We start from the raw sequence: 17,532 nt of genomic DNA on the forward strand, positions 1-17,532 counted from the left end.
CTCCTCTCTTCAGTTTCTAAATTTGATCTCCTTATCTAATTTTATATGTTTGTTCCTTCACTTATAGGTTTTTATGTACCAAATTTAGCCTTCCTTTCTCTATCCCTAGTATTTTCACACATTCACAACCTTCCTTCGCATTCTTTCACACTATTTTGCATACATAATGAATTAGGGTTTGATCCCTTCTTAAATAGACAATTGTGGAAGATTCTAGATCAAGACCAATGATCTAGAATACATTCTCTTATCATTGAACTCTTTTAAATTTATAATTGGTTAATCTACCTTTCTTAGCATTAATGTCTTCTAACAAAATGTGTAATTGTCTCCTTAGTTATCTCTATTATCCATAAATGTTGCATAGAATTTGGCCAAAGTGATTTTCATAAGTGTTTGTGCCATTACAAACACATATGCCAAAAAAAAAAAAAAAAATCTACCAAAAGGGCTAGTAGCTGAGGCTTGGAAAATAAGGAGATTTCTTAGTGGGCTTGCGAGCACAAGTTTAGATCTTCCTTGGAGGTTTCCACCAAAGTGTGGATCTGGACTAGCTAGGATTTGGATTGGATCTTGAGGATCTTGCAGAACTATTACTTGCTTTGTATTTGGTCATAATTGGGAAGGCCTTACAGCCTGGCACATTTCATGTAAGTGGCTATTTCATGAATAAAGAATTGTGTTTGGTATCAAATCTTATTTATTGTGTTTTGTTTCCATTGTGTGGTTATTGTTTGTGGGCTAGAACATCTCCTTTGGGAATTATCCTTCCTTTTACTGTGTTAGGTGGTATTAGAGCAAAGGTTTTCCTAAGCGTGTAGATAGATCCCTAAAGCTAAGGCAATTTGCACCAAGAACTAGGGTGAAGATTATCTGATTAAAGGTTGGATCTAGTTTATTTGTAGTGGAGGATTTGCAAAAATCTTGGAAGATGCCTCTAAGACAATTAGTCCCTAGGGAGATTGAAGATCTCTATGATGTTGTGGTTTCTAATTTTTTAGGTACATTTAATCTTGAAGACTTAATTGATTATGTTGGTGAATTGGAAGACTACTTTGAGCTAGAGCATATTGGAGATCTGCTCAGAGTGAGGTTCACATAGACTAAGCTAAAGGGACATGTTTCTCTTTGGTGGAAGGTGAAATGAAGATCACTAAATGGATTTTGATGGTGGCTAAACTGAAGGCTAAGTTCATTCCAATGGATTATGATTTTGAGTTGTTTAAGAAGTTGTAGAATCTAAAGCGAAAAGATAAGACTATGAAAAATTATATAGAGAAGCTCTAAAATTATATAGAGAAGCTCTACAAGTTGACTATTTGGTCTTGGTATAGAATGTTGTCTAAAGAAAAGGTGACTAGATATATTTATTGGTCTAATATTCAATATTTAGGATGAGGTTGGTATGTTGAATATTGCTTCGGTTGAGGATTCTTATCAGTATGCCCTGAAGATAGAAGAAAAGTTGAAGATGAAGAAACAAGGTAGTTCGCGACGAAAGCAAAAGCAAAAATTCTTGGCAAAGGCTAAACTAAGTGTAGAAGATGAGCCAAAACCTATTGATTAGAAGAGAAGGATAGATAGAGGTGATTTTAAGGGTACTTGTTTTAGATGTCATGAAGAAGGACATAGAGATTATGAATGTCCTAAGGCTTGTGATATAAGAGCTATTGTTGTAAATGAGGCTTAAAACCATATCTATGAACTTGAGTAAGGAGAGAAATTACTGGCTCGATAAGTAGTACTTAGTAATAGGACACTAGAATCTTGTCTAGGGAGTAAATTGTTTAGGATTTTTTGCAAGTCTTTTGGTAAAGTTTGCAATGTGATTGTGGCTACTAGTAGCATTTACAACCTTTTTGTTAAGGAGATGGTTTAGAAACTTAGTTTGAGCTGAGTTAGACATCCTTATCCTTATAAGATTGGTTGGTTACAAAATGAACATTCTTTAGAAGTGAGGAAGCAATGTCTTGTTGATTTTTATGTTGGGCGGTATAAGGATCAAGTGTTGTGTGATATTGTGGACATGAGTAGTTGTCACATATTTCTTGGTAGAACTTGGTAGTATGATTGTAGGGCTATGCATGCTTGTTTCAAGAGTGTTATTACTATTGAGAAAGGTAGCAGGAAGCATTCCCTAATTCCTTTGTAGAATGAAGAACTTAGTAGGAGGAACTTGAGTATTGGCAGTTGAGTGCAGCTAAAGGATTCTAAGAGGGTTAGAGATCAGTATCGAAAGAAAACCTTTAGCACAATGAGGATGGATGTGAAGAAGGAAAAGAGGAACAAGGGAAAGAGTGTGCAAGTTGAAGACTTGGAGAATATAAGTTGTTGAAATTTCATTCATGGTTGTTATTAGTGACATACACTTATTCAAATTGTGAGATCATACTGAGCATTTTAGTTGTTACCAAGTTCTATAGTTGCTAACAAGTCCTTTGGACAAATTTTAGTTTGCACCAAGTAGTTACTATAGAGTTGATGAACAACAATGTAAAATGAGCATCTTAGTGTATGCCAAGTTTACCAGTGCAAATCGAGTTGTGCAGTACTTACCAAGTTCGCAGTTGCTGTGATGTGAGTCTAGTGTTAACTAAGCTACTTTTTGTTAACCAAGAGACTCAATTTATACTGACTTTGAAGTGATAGTGTTGACTAAGCTATGTAGTGTGAATCAAGCGATTCAATTTGTATGGTGAGTTTGATAGTATTCGCTAAGTCACCAATGCAAACCGAGTTTAAGACTACTTGAAAGTGATCAGTATGGACCAAGCTTCTACATCTACTAAGTGTATAACAATGTCGAGCATTGATAGTGGATGCCAAGTATCAAAACCTCACCATGTCAGTCTTTAGAGCCTGAGTTTCTACACTTTGGTCGACTTTGTAATATTTTTGTAAACTTGCATTGTGTCCAACTTTCTAATTGTGTAATTGGATTGATATATATGTAATGTATTGTATCACATCCATATCATAGAAGAGAAGTAATGTAATCATTAGAAAAGAGAGGAAGAGTGAATTACAAAGGCTAGAATAGTATAAGGAGCAACATATATTCATCTATCATAGTAAGTTGATTTGTACACAATAGAGGAATATCATTCAGCAAACCAAGTTGAAGATCTAAGATAAGCTACTGCTTCATCCTAACAAGTGGATCAGTCAAATCCTTTAACAAGGTAGACCTAATAGTCTTATGTAAAGCTCTTTACTAAGTGCATACTTCATTATATGTTTTTAAATCCTTTTACAAGGTGGACCAACCATCCTTATTGCTCCTAATAGGGTAGATCATCAAAAGTGATCATTATAAGCCTTAACAGGCCAACTTTATACTACAATACTAAAGCTTGTCAGTACCATCCCCACCCCATTTTTACTTTCTATTTGGAAGGTTTTTGGCTCACCAAATCTTGTGTTTAAGTGTTGTGTATGCTTTCATTTTTTCAGTTTCTCATGCATGTAGTTAGATCAAAATTCACATAAAGGATTAATTGTTAATTGGGATAAAAGTTTTAGAAGTTACTGATTCACCCCTCCCCTCTCAGTAACTTAGCCTATCATAATATTTCCAAAAATTGTTATCAGAGTATTGTGGTTCTTAGTGAAAAGTTTAATAGCTTGACCAAAGATTAAAGGAAATGGAGGTATTCAGACTTGACAAGGCTATTGACAATGAGAAGATAGATTTGAAATTGGCCATTGGAAAACTCAACAAAGCAAAAGAGCAACTCTCCCAATCCATGAAAAGAAGAAAAGATTTTGAAATCTAGATGAATGATTCACTCTAGATTGAAGACAGAATTGAATACATCTATTCAATTAATTTAGATGAAGTTGATGAAACAATTAAAGAACTATTGGGAAAGAATAGTACTCTTCAAGAAGAAGTAACAAAACTAAGAAGAGAGCAAGAAATGCAGTCAATAAGATTGTGTGAAGTCATGGAAGAAAAGAACAAGATAAGAGAAGAGATAGAAGGAAATAACAATGAAATTCAATAGCTATCCCTTCAGTAAGCAGACTTCACTGATCAAATCACCAATGCAAACAAAGAAATCATGAATCTAAGATCAAAAAATGTAAGTTTGCAGAATGATCTAAACATTGAAAAACAAACCAATGAAAGAATGATGAAATTCCAAGTACACATGAATCAGTTGAATGAGAAAAGTCATTTTAGACAAAAAGGAAAAGCAGGAATTGGATATATAGAAGAAGGTGAATCATCCAAGCAAGAAGCTCAAAAGAATAAACCTACTTGTAGTAACTGTGGTAAGATAGGTCATACTTCAAATAAACGTTGGAGCAATGGGAAAGAAAAATTCACTGGAAAATGCTACAATTGTAATTAGCATGGTCATAAAGCAAATGAATGCAAAGAGAAACCAAAATGTGAAGGCAAGTGTCAAAAATGTAAGAAGCATGAGCACAAGTCATCAGAATGCAAAACCAAGATATTGAATCTAGCAGAACAAATTGTGAAAGCTATATTTGGTTAGGACTAAAACACTTGGTGTAGATGTCATTACTCTAGAGAATTTGAACACATTGGAATGAATTGTGTAAAGCATCACATGAGGAAGAAAGATACTACCAAAAGATGTTTCATTTGTATAGAACTTGGTCATCTTGCCGAGAACTGTGTGAATACTAGAAGAATAGGAAATGAAAAGAAGGCAAAAACTGATAACATCATAAAAAAATGACACAACAATGGGTTCCAAAGTCTACCAAGAATGTAAGTCTGAGCACTGATGATCAAGTCACTCAAGAATTGGGTGACTCCACCATTTCCACTTGATTTCTCAAAGGGGAACTAGAATGAGGCTACTAAAGAAGCCATCTAAATAAGTTCTTGTTGACAAGACAAAAGATACATATCAACATTCACAATGGAAAGGGATCACTAAATAAGAAGTACTAGTTACTATCGACTCACCTTCCTTACTGAGCAAGGTCGAGCTATAGACACTACTGAGCGAGGTCGAGAGTAACTAAATATTATGTGTTACCAAATGATGGAAGACTCTACTAAGTATTCAAAGGTAGTCAAGTGGATGATAGTCTATCAAGTTGATCTAACATTCATACTAGGCATTTATGGAAAAAAATTGATAAAAAGAATGAAATCAAAGTTATTTTTACTGTGAATTTTCAAGAGCTATTTGTGTAGAGCAATCTTCAAGAGAATTGAAGTGATTTGAGAAAATTGTTACCAAAAGTTTTCAAATTCTCTCAAACCCTATCAAGTGAAGATGGCAGCTACTAGCAGTAAAGAAAAATGAGGTTAAGGCATGTTGGTTTGTGGTGTAGAATGGAAGGAACCAAATTTCAAGCTCTCCTACAGTTGCAAAAACCCCAGATCTGAGTGGAGTGCAGTTACAAATCCCTCCTAAGGTACTATTGATCAATGATATATCTTTTCATTTTAAATGTGTGATTCAAGATACTGGTACACTAGAAATGGATGAATGTTTAAAGGAGTTATGCATTGATGGTGTATTGAAACCTAAGGACCAACATCTCAAGGCTAAAGGTTTAACTCATATTCCTTACTTGTCATGAGATTTCCAAGTGAAATGGATTAGGTTTATCCTTAGTCATGGGCACAATGGTCAACTATGGATAGAGAAACCAATTTTGATAACTAGGAAGATGATCCATAGGATCATTAGTCTCCCAATGTTGGCAAAAGCTAAAATGACTAAAACCCTAGGTCGGGTCAAGCTAGAGAAGAAAACCCTAGCCAAGTGGGATGGTAGGGTAATGAAGATTAGTAGTGTGACTTATATGGAACTCAAGTTTGGCATTCATGTCATTGCACACAAAATATACAATTCAAGTAGATTCAACAACATATCATGTGAAGCAATGGACCTAGCATACAAGGTAGTCAAGAATAACCTTTCTCTTGACTTTGTTGAGCTACTATTGAATCAACTCGACAAAAACATGGAGAGCATTAGGACATCAAAGAAAAATCCATGTAAGTTTGGCTCACTATTGACATGTTTATTTTTCTATGTTTAGAAATTCTTTCCATCAAAAGGTACTATTGTATGGAGGAAAGATGTGCTAGTACTTTATCAGATTAATGAATACACTGTTGAGATAGGAGAAAATTATACTAGTATAATGGACAATTATTTTGATGCATTTAAGGAGAAAATGAATAAAAAAATTTTAATCCCCAAGAAAATAGTTGAGAATTATAAAGATGATATTTGTTTTATGGTGGATAGTGATAAGGTGTACATTCAGGCAGTTAGGCCTAGAATTGCATGGGTAAAACCTCTAGAATATGAGGTAAATATTGATGAAACTAAAATATATAATTGAGACACTACTAAATGAGTCATTTGACCCCAAGGATGCTTACTTGGGCACCTGTGATGAGGCAAAGGCCAAGAAACTAAAGATTAAGCTCCCTTAGGCAGTTAACAAAGGCAAGAAGAGGATTACCAAGTTGAAAACAAGTTCAACTCCCCTATTGACTAAGGGAAAAGGTGAAGATGATGAAGGAGAGGATGAAGAATTGAAGGAAGAAGAGCCACTAAAGAAAAAGGGCAAGGTAATCAAAACTAGGCCTACCAAGACATCCACTGTAATGTTCACCAGGAGATCCTCCGAGAAGAAAGTAGACAAAGAAGGAGGAGACATAATTTTCAAGAGGTCTCCACCCACATCTAAAGAGAGAATGAGAGTATTAGAATTAGGTACAAGAATATAAAAAATTCAAAGCATTGAAATATGAGACCAAAATAGTTGATGAGTAGAAGCAAGTTGAAGATATACTGATATCAAAGATGGGAAAGTGGAAGTGCTCACCTGATCAGCTCACTCAGCAAATTCCTAATGCTTTAATGGATAAGATTAAGCCAAGATGGAAGCATGCAATGCAAACTACAAAGGATATTCATAAGCAAACCTTGAGGCAACTGATGACAAATTTAATGATAAGGAGGTGAAGGAATCTTTGAAGAAAAATGAAGAAAATTTAATCTTAAGATTCAATACTTATCTTATTTTGTTGAATGTAATAGAAAATGTTGTGAAGAATGCAACAAATACATGGAAGAATTTCTATCTTCTTCACAAACCGAGTGATTTTCTAGTTAGTATAAGTGACAAGGATGATGATGATGATCAAGAAATAGATGAAGAGAAAGATGATGAAGAAGTAACTCATTTTTATAATATAGGTGATGAAGAGGAATAGAAGCAAGAGGCTACGAAGGAAGTTACACAAGATGTTGAGGAAATTGACCCAGTTAAGATTGCTACAACAGTTATAGCCTCACTTCCTCATTCTTCAAGAAAAACATTGACAACACCAAGCACAGAGACAACCTTAGCAGGATTGATTGTGACAAGCACTACACGCACAAGAATTTAGTCATTATTTGCCTAGTCCAGCTTAGCACATCATTGACTGAAGTACCAAGCACTTCATCTACTGAGCTACAAGTTCCACCCTCTACATAAATTTTGGCTACAATAGGTATATCTACTAGTATTTCAACAATGAGTGCAGTATCAATTTTTGTAGCGAGTCCTACTATTTCAACTATTGTTTCCATTCTAAGTACACAAGAAATAAGTGCAAGGATAGTTGAGACCAAGCTTCAACTGAGCACAAAATTTTTGGTTAAGGGTAAGGAAAAGAGGAAGATATAGATCTTGATGAGGAGATTTTCATTCCAAAATGGGACATCTCAAATCTAACTCCAAATTAGATGCAAAACTTTGGTGAACTTCTACAAAAGAAAGCCAAGTAGCAAAGCCTAAGAGAAGAAAGAAATAAGGAGTTCAAGATCATTGGAGATGCAAAGAACATTCTAGAAGAGGCTATAGGCATAGAGGTTGACACTTCTCAACCAATTTTGTATTAGTTGATAAAGGCAGTCAGAAATACAATGAATATTTGAATGGATAGGATAAATTATTGCAGAGAGCTGAGAAAAAGTTTGAGAGTAAAGTTTGAGAACTTATTGCTCAACAGAATGCCATTCACCAAGTAGGGTTATCTACTATTTTGGTCTCTCTAGAAACCTCTTTTATTAATGTATCATTACTTTTTGGTTAATTATGTAACACATCAATTTTCACAAAAGAAATAAAAGACAAATTGTCTAAAATTGATGAAGATCTAAAGGCAAGTGCATAGTAGTTGCAGTAGCTTGACCCGAATTCTAGCTCTACTCACTTCAACAGAATCAAATTTTTGATAGATATGCAAGAAGAACTACTCAAAGAAGAAGCAAGAATTAGATCTACTTTGATAGATATCCAGAATATGATTCTCCCTAACATGGATGCATTGCAGAAGCATATTGTCCATTCAAAAATGCACATCCATGACAATAATCTTTCTATTGTAGACCACATGATTGAATTATCAACATAAGTGCAGGTTGCTTTGCACACATGTAGGGTCATGCAAGAGAATTGGGACAAGACTTTGGTGCTCATAGTGAAGGTACATTCAAATTTTTTGTCTCATTTTGGCATTACTATGTAAATACATATAGCATAATTCTTTGGCATTAATGTCAAAAAGGGGGAGAAGCTATAAGGAGAAGAAGCTATAAGGAGATATAATAAGGAGATAAAAGGGGGAGAAGATGAGAAAATTTTGAATAAAAATTGCAAATTATAGAAGAAATGTATATTGTATGTATAGTATACTATATATTATGTTTGGGGGAGCATTACCATGTACAAAAATGTATCCTTTACAAAACCAATTTTGAAAAATCTCAAAAATAGTATACTCTATTGAGTTGGAGACATAAGGTGATGGATATAAATGTTGTTGAACATTCTTGAATTTAGTTTTGACTAATAAGTGTTTTTGTCACTAAAGCCAAAGGGGGAGATTGTTGAAATTTCAATCATGTTTGTTATAAGTGACATTCACTTATTCAGATTGTGAATTCATACTGAGCATATTGTATAGGTAACAGTTTTAACCGAGCATTTCAGTTGTTGCTGAGTTCTATAGTTGCTACCAAGTCCTTTGGACAAATTTTAGTGATGAACAACAATGTAAACTAAGCATCTTAGTGTATGCCAAGTTTACTAGTGAAAACTAACTTTTGCAATACTTACCAAGTTCGCAGTTGATGTGATGTGAGTCTAGTGTTAATTGAACTACTCAGTGTTAACCAAGAGACTCAATTTATACTGAGCTCGAAGTGATAGTGTTGATCATACTATGCAATGTGCATCAAGTGATTTAGTTTATATGTTGAGTTTCACAGTATTCACCGAATCAACAGTGTAGATTGAGTTCAAGACTACTTGAAAGTGATAAGGATGGACCAAGATTCTATGTCTAGAGAGTGCATGATGATGTCAAGCATTGACATTGGATGTCAAGTATCAAAACCTCACTGAGTCAGTCTTTAGAGCTTGAGTTTCTACACTTTGGCTGACTTTGTAATATTTGTGTAAACTTGCATTGTGGCTGAATTTGTAATTGTGTAATTGGATTGATATTTATGTAATGTATTGTATCACATCCAAATCATAGAAGAGGAGTAATGGAATCATCAGAAAAGAGTAGAAAAGTGAATTACAAAGGCTATAATAGTATAAGGAGTAGCAGAGATTCATCTATCATAGCAAAGTGATTTGTACACATAGAGGAATCTCATTCAGAAAACCAAGTTGCAGATCTAAGATCAGCTATTGTTTCATCCTAATAGGTGGATTAGTTAAATCCTTTAAGAAGGTAGACCTAACAGTCTTATGTAAATCTCTTTATCGAGTGCATACTTCATTGTATATTTGCAAATCCTTTTACAAGGTGGACCTAGCAGTCCTTATTGCTCCTAATAGGGCAGATCATTAGAAGTGATAATTGTAAGCCTTAGCAAGCCAACTTTATACTACAATACTAAATCTTGTGGGTACCATCCCCACCCTAGTTTTACTTTCTATTTGGAAGGTTTCTAGGTCACCAAATTTTGTGTTAAAGTGTTGTGTATGCTTTCATGTTTTCAATTTCTCATACATGTAATTAGATTAGAATTCACATAAAGGATTAATTGCTAATTGGGATAAAATTTTTAGAAGTTACTGATTCACCCCTCCCCTCTCAGTAACTTAGCTTGTCATAATATTTGCAACACAAGTTTGGGGTTTATGTGGTGAATCCTAGAAGATGTTCTTCTAGCTATTGAGAACATCTTTTTGCACCTAGGATGTCTAATGCAAGAGCATCTTGGGTTTCTTTGTAATCTTGATCATTTTTGTTCATTCTAGTAGTTTTTTACCAGGTTTCAGTGTTAAGTGAGTTTTGATATAAACCAAGTAGTGTAACTAATTTTGCAGTATTAACCAATTTCTAGTATTAACCAATTTCCTATGTTAACCAAAATCTAGTGTTAACTAAGTGTTCCTTCATGTGCCGAGTGAACCTAATAGTTTTTTATACTTAGTAGTGGTTTTTTGATGCTTGATCATGTCTTAGTTCTAGCTTTGCCTAAGTTGTATGTGTTCAGGTTTTAGTATGATCTGACCTTGGTATTTTAATTAATTCTATGTATTTAATTTTTGTCATAAGCCAACTTATGGCTTAAATGTACATTTGAAGTAAGGGTTTATTTAATTTGTGACATATTAGGCTAACATATGGCTTAGTTGGGTATAAGTAGGGTTCTTGTGGAGTCTTAAGTAAGAATCATCTAGCTTGAAGAAGAGGATGAAGTAGAGAAGTGAACTTTGAGAAGGTCTAGTAGCTGAGGCTTGGGAAACATGGAGAATTCTTGGTGGGCTTGCAAGAACAATTTTAGATCTTCCTTGGAGGTTTCTACCAGAGTGTTGATTTGGACTAGCTAGGATTTGGATTGGATCTTGGGGATCTTTCAGAACTATTACTTTCTTTGTATTTGTTCATGACTGGGAAGGCATTACAATGCGACACATTTCATGTAAGAAGTTATTTTATGAATAAAGAGTTGTTTTTGATATAAAATATTATTTCTTTTTTTGTGTTTCCTTTCTATGGTTATTTATTGAGGGTTAGGACATGTCCTTTGGGGATTCTCATGTCTTTTATTGCATCAGGGGGTAAATCAGTTAGCCAAGGTCCAAATGTACCAATTGAACAAAAAAAATGCTTAAACAACTTCGGATCTTATCATTCTATTGCTCAATCTCTACAATCAACTTTTAGTAACATCAACTAGTTGTCCATTGTCTAAATATAACAGACTTGTAAAATGTAAACATTAATCAGTTAAGACACCATTAATAACATCCACATAAGTTTGACATTAGGATTTAATGTGGAAACCCAATTTGGGAAAAACTGCCAGTAACATGTCACCAATTTTCACTCTTCTAAATTGAGCACTATAAGGATTCAACCCTATTAAATCTTACAAAATACACTATTAAATGTAACCTTGTCAAATGATTTAATCACCCTACTAGGAGTATCCTTGTTAGAAACTTTAGAACATTCCATTAGAATGTCACCCTTTTAAAGAATTTACATATGACTGTTAGGTCAAACTTGATTAAAGGATTTCAAATAATTTTTACAATGGTTAAAAAGTAACAATAGGTTTTGATCTATCAATTACAACTCACTTTGAATGTATAGATCTTAGTTTGGCTCGTAAGTTGATTCACTATCTAGCCTCCATTGTCATCTTGATCTCTGATTCACTTGGAAACACTTCAAGCAATCACTCATCACCTCTTTTCAACTATTCTCAACCTTCTCCTTAGATTCACCAGTCAATAACATCAGCAAATGTTCCAAATTTCAACAACACTCTAGAACTCTCACAAACACATTGTAGGTTAGGCCTTTGTACCTCTTTAAATAGTTAATTCTAATCTTTTTATGCTTAAACATCATTATAGATCTTATGGTTTATGATTAGATCCACCACATACAATGAATATGATTGTCATCTTATTTATCCTCTTCTTTTCTATAAAATTTTATTGGAATCCATTCCTTAGGTCATTTACCTAATCCTCCCCTAGTATTAAATGATCCAACTCATCAATCCTTATCTTGAACACACTTTCCATATTCCAAGAAATCAATTTAGTCAACTAGAAATTACAATTTATCATTAACTATCAAAATATTGTTCCTTGGCCAATACTCAGTCATCACTAGGTTACTCAATTACTACTAAAAAAATTTCTCAGAACATAAACTATCACTTGGTTTATACTAATGCTTAGTCAACACTAACTTTTCTCAGCTCTTTTTGGCACTCAATTGACACTAGCATGACTTAGAATATACTTCAAGTTCATTGATCTTCTTCTCTATTGCACAGTCATGCCTATGCATTTGATTGGTCTTTAATCACATCTTTAAGGATTTAACATTAATGTCTTCTTCACTTGCAACATGATTTACATAATCACCTTATCTTGTCAAATTCCAACTAATCAAGTGTCCATTTATAGTTTCCTCTTCATAATTCAACCTTTCCTCTATTTTTCTATGAACAACTTCTCAAATCCTCTTCATCAATAAAATAGATGTGACACTCAAATGAGATAGAAAACTATCTCACCAATATGTTTGACATCATTGACAACATAACAATTGTTGGAATTGTAGTTTCAAACATGTTCATAAGTGTGATCTTTGATGTCGGGTCATCTAATTTTGACCATTCTAATCTAATTTCTTGTTTTCCCTCTTTATATCATGAATGATTTACCCCATTTTTAATACACTATGGCTTGGGGTTTGCAGGGATCAACTTATACTTCCATAAAAATGTTTTGTTTCATTGGATAAAATAACCTCTGTACCTTGATTCCATCTCATTCTTACTAATTTTAGGACCCAAATTTGGATTTCTAGTTGGGTAGCTAGATTATTTAAGCTATCTATAGTTAAGATATGTGGATCTCTCTTGACTAAATTTTGTGCAATTGATATCTCTTTCTACATTATTTTTAAATGGGGTAGAAAATGAGTTGGATTCAAATCAATTTATGTCTAATGATATTGTCTTTTTCCATCAACTCAGCTAATCTTTCTCAATCACATGTCAATTTATTCTATGAACATGAGCTTGAACTTGCATTCTTACCTAATGAAATAGTAAAAACCTCCAAATATTCTTGTATTTAATCAATGGAGTGTTGATTCTCCATAATGAAGAAATCAACATCACAAAGTTTCATATATAAAGAATTAATAGTTGTCAAAATTCCTTCTAGACTAGTGGTAAGGTTAGAAAGCTTAACCTACCTTATGGAAAGTGTTTTTGAGACTTTCTCCAAAACTTTGTGCTTAAACCTTTTCTTATACCATTTCATCATCTTATCATTGATCTATATATCTTAATTGTGTACTTTCTCAACTGTACACACTAATTGTGATGAGGGCACAATCCAAGACAAAAATAAACACAATAGGAAAGGGGAATATTATTATTATAAATGATATGCTATTACATTTAGTACAACAAAAATAGACTGCACAACATGCCCTATGGGCTTACAATGTTATCAGATTCTGGAGAAAACCCTTCTCACAATACTTTCTCCCAAACTCCACCAAAAATTGCCTTTACAATGCTAGAAATGTCCTTAAGTAACCCAAATTAGGTTTAGGGTTAGGAATAAATTTTAGAATATTCCATTTTACATCCACCGCCAAAATAGAAGGTTCTAGAAAACATGTTAGAAGTCAGTGTAAAATTACAAGAATCCAAAAATGGTAGTCCAACTTCCGGGAGGCATAACTTTTGATCCAAGACTTTGATGATGAATTGTTTACATTTTTGGAAAGCTCTCTAAGCACTCTATAGCCCTATGGAGAGCTTCACTCATCTCCCATTTTTTGGGCCCATATGAGGCCATTTAGTGCCTCAAATCTAACTTTAAAGTCCTCTTAGGAGGTCTCCAAGATTGCAATAACATTCAAACCGTAAAGCCTTTTGACCTGATTCTTTTTCTGGAGTGCTTTAAATTAAAATTATAATAATCCCTCCAACTTAAATCCTCTAATTCATCATAATTATGGTTCAATTAAAAAATAATCTATTTTCTACATTGGCACATATCCCAAGGTGCTCAAAAACTCTAACCTAGAAAACCAATAGTGGATCTATGAGAGTTGGAACCTTTATTTGACCCAAATGGGTATCCAGAAATGAAAACATATTAAATAGAAACTAACACTAAGCATATTTTTTGGTATTATAGGCTTGCCCTTATAGCACTAGATGCTCCTGCATTAGACATCGAGGGTAGATTGAAAAATGACCCTGTCACTTTATAGTTGGTAGAGGAAAACCCAAGTGGGTAACCTCCATTGCCAATATCCATATTAAGTCTTCTATTGGTTTTCCTCTCCACTTCACTAGGTATTCTTCATAATGCCTATTTCTAGTACTCTATCCCACATGACTATCCAAAATTTCTTCAATCTCTTCCTTTTTGGAAGTAGGACTTGGACATGGCTCCAACATCAACTCCTCATCTACACCATCATCATGATATTCTGTTAATTTTGCAATATTGAACATAGGAGAAATGTGAATCCCATCTAGAAACTCCACCTCATATGTATTTCTTGAGTCATGTTTCTTCAAAATTTTGTAGAGGCCAAATTTCTTCATCTTCAACTTGTTGTAGGTACCCACTGGAACTTGTTCCTTTCTCAAATATACCATAACCTAATCTCCAATTTGGAACTCTTTATGTTTCCTCTTTTGATCTTTCCTAGCCTTATATTGTAGGTTCATCTTGGTAATATTTTCTTGCACCTCCTCATGCATGTTCTTGACATGTTTAGCAAAGTCTTCTGCTTCAACACTTGTCCTCTCCCTTTGTTCCATCTTCCTTAGCTCTAGTGTAGTCCTTGTACTACTCACATACACAATTTGGAATGGTGATCTACTAGTACTCCTATTTATAGAATTATTCTAAGAAAATTTTACTTTTGGTAGAATCAAATCCCATCCCTTGGGTTTATCTCCTACTAATCTCAGCAAATTACCCAAACTTCTATTCACTACTTTGGTATGTCCATCAGTCTATAGATGATGTACAAAATTGAACTTCAATTATGTTTTCAACTTCTTCCACAAATTCCTCTAGAAATACCCCACAACTTTAGTATCTCTATCAGAAACAATACTTTTTGGGAGACCATGTAGCCTCACCACCTCTCTAAAAAAAAATCTGCAATATGCACTGCATCATGAGTCTTGTGACATTGAATGAAATGTGCCATCTTGGAGAACCTATCAAGCACCACAAATACTAAGTCATTACCACTTTTTGTCCTTGGAAATCCAAGAACAAAATCCATACTTATGTCCTCCCAAGGCTTTGAAAGAATAGGCAATGGTTGATAGAGTCCAATATTGTGACTAAAACCTTTGGCTATTTGACATACTTGACAACTCTACACAAACTTCTTCACATCCTATGACAATTGAGGCCAAAAATAATGTTCTCTAATAATGGAAATGATCTTATCTCAACCAAAGTGTCCTAACATCCCTCCACTGTGCTTCTCCTTGATCAAGTTCTCCCTCATGGAACTCCTTGGAATACACAATTGACTTCCCTCAAACAACATATCATCTTGAATCGTGTAACCTAGCCACCTGGTCTTGTCTAGAGTAATAAGTTCTTTACAAGCCTTCCAAGCCTCTATAAAGTTAGGATCCTCAGGGTGCATATTCTTGCGTTCATCAAACCCAATCACTTCAACCTCCATTACTATCAACAACAATTGCCTCCTACTTAATGCATCTGCAACCCTACTGGACCTTCTATTTCTGTGTTTTAATACAAATGTATAGCTTTGCATGAACTCTACCCATTTTAAATATCTTTGATTCAATTTACCTTGGCTATTTAGGTACTACAATGCCTGGTGATCAGTATAAAAAAAAATTCATTTGGCAACAAATAATACCTCGATTTATATAAGGCCTAAACTATTGCATAAAACTCCTAATCATAAATAGAGTACTTCTTTGCATCATTCTATTTTTCACTAAAATAGGAAATAGGTTTACCTTCTTGGCTCAATACAACCCCAATAGCACTGCCACTAGCATCAAAATCCACCTAGAACACTTTGTTGAAATTAGGAAGTGCCAACATAGGATGCTCTGTCACCTTCTTCTTTAGCAATTCAAAACTCCATGTAGCTCCTATAGTCCACTTGAACTCTTTTCGATCCCCCTTTATTGTTTTAGTTAGGGGTGCACATGTACTACTAAAATTCCTAGTGAACTTCCTATTAAAACTAGTGAGATCATGGAATGACCTCACCTTAGTGGCAGACCTTGGAGTAGGCCATCCCAAGATGACCTTGACCTTCTCTGGGTCCATTTTGAGACTCTCAGCTAATATGATAAACCCCAAATAGACTAACTCCCTTTTGATAAAGCTACACTTCTTCAAATTAATCAACAATTTCTCTTCCCTCAACCTTTCAAGGGCACTATGAATGTGCAATAAACATTCATCCGAATACTTACTAAAAATCACAATATCATCCAGATAGACAATAATTTTTTTACCAAAAATGGCTTTAGTACCTCATTCATAAGCTGCATGAAGGTGCTTGGCACATTGGCTAGTCCAAAGGGCATGACTAACCACTCATATAGACCCTCCTTGGTTTTGAATTTAGTATTCCACTCATCTCCCTCTCGTATCTATATCTGGTGATATCCATGCTTGAGATCTATCTTTGTGAAGTACTGAGCTCCACTCAAACAATCCATAAGATCATCCATTCTTGGCAAAGGAAACTAATACTTGATGATTATTCTATTTATAGCCTGAGAGTTTGTACACATTCTCCACTCTCCATCTTTCTTTGGTGCTAGTACTATTGGTACTATGCATGGACTCGGTCTCTATCGAATCAAACCTTTCCTCAATAGCTCCTGAATTTGTCTATTTAGCTCATAAATCTCATTAGGAGTTATCCTATGAGCAGCCTTGTTAGGAAAACTAGCTCCAGGGACTAAATCTATTTGTTGACTAGTTTGCCTTACTAGTAGTAACCCTTCTAGAACATTATCAAAGATGACATCTCCATAATTACTTAATAGACTTGAAACTTCAAGTGGAATTTCACTACTACCTTCCTTATCTTTTCTAGGAATTAAAGCATAACACATATGTTGATGTTTCATCCCATCCAAAAAAATTCAACATTCCCAACAATAAATGGTAGACATCCATTAGAATGATGTCACAGAGAGCCTCATCATGGTAGCTCCCAATCTTGAACTTTACCAAACATTGCTCACTAACTAGGACCTTATGATAATCCTACACCCAAGCAATCTGATAGGGTTGGGGGTGTTTCTCCCTCTTGAGCTTTAGCTTTAAGACCATCTCCTCTGACACCAAGTTGTTGGTGCTTCCACCATCAACAATCTCATCACAAAATTTACCCTCACACTTGCACCTATTATGAAACAAACTCCTCCTTTGTCCAGGTTTAGTCTCATGGCTAAACAAGACACTTTCATTAACTAGAACCTCTCCTCT

This window comes from Cupressus sempervirens, chromosome 10, assembly GCF_028749045.1.
Source record: "Cupressus sempervirens isolate cs-2001-9-10 chromosome 10, ASM2874904v1, whole genome shotgun sequence".
In the NCBI taxonomy this organism is placed as follows: Eukaryota; Viridiplantae; Streptophyta; class Pinopsida; order Cupressales; family Cupressaceae; genus Cupressus; species Cupressus sempervirens.